Below are 2,537 nucleotides of genomic sequence, written 5' to 3'. Positions count from 1 at the left end.
CGATGACAATAAGGACAATGACAATCTTTATTCATCTCGCAGGGAGAAAGTTGTCTTGGTTGTTTACAATGGCAGGAAATGATGCCATAGATTCCACATCTTCCTTCGTAGGAACATACTTAGTGACTGGAAGGAGAAAGAGTACGCATGTAATCTAAATAATAATAGATAGCATTTGTATAGCGCAAATCCCCGCTCACCAGCAAGCTCTATGCGCCTCACAATCTATACTTTTACCCTAGCAGACATGAGAGCATTCTGAAACAAACTCAACTTCCTGGGAAGTATACAGTGCAAGCAGCCATTTATAGACGCTAAAACACTAACATACTGACAAGATTCTTCGCTGTCTATGGCCGGGTACCCATTCCCACCTGGGTGAAGTGAATACAAAATTCGTGTAAAGTGCCTTTCCCAAGGACACAACGCCGGGCCTGCGGTTCGAACCCCCGACCCCGCAACCTCACGATTACGAGTCCAGTAGCCTAACCACTAGACCCCCGACAACCTCATGATTACGAGTCCAGTAACCTAACCACTAGGCCACCGACAACCTCATGATTACGAGTCCAGTAACCAAACCACTAGGCCACTGACAACCTCATGATTACGAGTCCAGTAACCTAACCACTCGGCCACCGACGCCATCAAAATACGCCCACCAAGTCAAACCTTCAGGACAAGATACGCATTTTGGTTGGTCTTGGTGTAACACAAGATTTACGAGACCTAAATCCTCCCTAACTTTCTCCTTCTGTTTTTTCTTCTCCTGTCAATTTTCAGCAATCTTTCACTTCCTGTCCTTCTCATCAAAATTGTTGGGAGGTTCCGAAAGGAAACTTTGCGGTCAAGTCAAGGACGCTTGAAACTAGAACAAAGATTTGAGACTGGAAAAGGTAGGGAGAAGGAAAAGATTGATAGTGCTCTCATGGTTCTTCATGGGCGCGTTATTGCGGGGATTAAACACGGCTGTTATAAATTACCACAACCATAAATCTCAACGATACATTATGAGCTGTTTCCATTTTATTAAGGAGAAAACACAGACTCATGCTGAAATCGCTGTTTATATTTTTATTTTTAAAGTATGTCCTTTTTTGTCTTTTCCCGAGTTTCCTTTGCAGGAGCTGTTTAGATTTACTGTGAATTCAAGGGATCTTGCAACATAACTAGGGCATGCAAGTGCCGCAGATTTGGGTGATACAAGAGAGTAACATACACTGAAAGGTAGGGGGAGAGATGGGGGCGAGGTGTGATACAAGAGAGTAACATACTCTGAAAGGTAGGGGGGGGGGAGAGATGAGGGCGATGTGTGCTACAAGAGAGTAACATACACATAAAGGTAGGGGGAGATGGGGGCGAGGTGTGATACAAGAGAGTAACATACACATAAAGGTAGGGGGAGATGGGGGCGATGTGTGGGAGATGGGAGGGAAGGAGCAGACTCACTGGAGAGTACACTCAGATCATCAGCTTTACATAGATAGATAAAGTATCAAACGTTTTGTGCACGACAAATCACACATACACACATACATACACACACATGCACACACATATACACACACATACACACACACACATACACATACATAGATACACTTACACACGCATACACACACATACATAATATTGTCAGGCGCCACACATACATATTGTCAGGTGTGCAGACAAAATTAGTTAATTCTCAGATTTTAGCCGTATGGACACAGAAAGATACATCCAATTAAATGCAAAGGTTGGGACTCTACAATTTGTTGTATGAAATGATAAAATGACATGTTAAACTTAAAGAAAATGGCATCAGTGGAAAATCTACAAATTTGATTTGTAGAGTTTTGGCTGGCATCTCCATCCGTGGATTCCGAGAAGTAACTCTATATTGTCAGCACACCTCACAGTGAGACGGTGTAGAGTAACTCTATATTGTCTGCACACCTCACACTGAGACGGCGTAGAGTAACTCTATATTGTCTGCACACCTCACACTGAGACGGCGTAGAGTAACTCTATATTGTCAGCACACCTCACACTGAGACGGCGTGGAGTAACTCTATATTGTCAGCACACCTCACAGTGAGACTGCGTAGAACACAAAACAGTTTTTGAAAACACGCGTCTTGGGCAAGCAGAGGTGGTGTAGTGCTTCGGCTCTTCGACAGTTTTCATCAGAAGCCCAGAGGTCGATTCCCCTGTAGGAAAGATGTTTATCAAATATAAGAATCTCTGTCTATCTTTCTGTCTGCTGGGATATTGTATCTTACCCATCCTGGATTGGCCCAGACAGGCTATGTTGAGGCACACAGCTTTGCAAATCATCTAAACTGTTTTGTTGGGGGTATAAATATTGATAATGATGATAATAAATTACATTTTTATTGATCTACGTAGGAAAATTTGGCAAACGTACAAGCATAAATGCATATTTAAATAATTATACATACATACATACATACATACATACATACATACATACATACATACATACATACATACATACATACATACATACATACATACATACATACATACACGAT

The sequence above is a fragment of the Aplysia californica genome, unplaced genomic scaffold, assembly GCF_000002075.1.
Source record: "Aplysia californica isolate F4 #8 unplaced genomic scaffold, AplCal3.0 scaffold00457, whole genome shotgun sequence".
NCBI lineage: Eukaryota > Metazoa > Mollusca > Gastropoda > Aplysiida > Aplysiidae > Aplysia > Aplysia californica.
The sequence above is the reverse complement of the archived record's forward strand: the minus strand, read 5'-3'. Positions refer to the sequence as shown.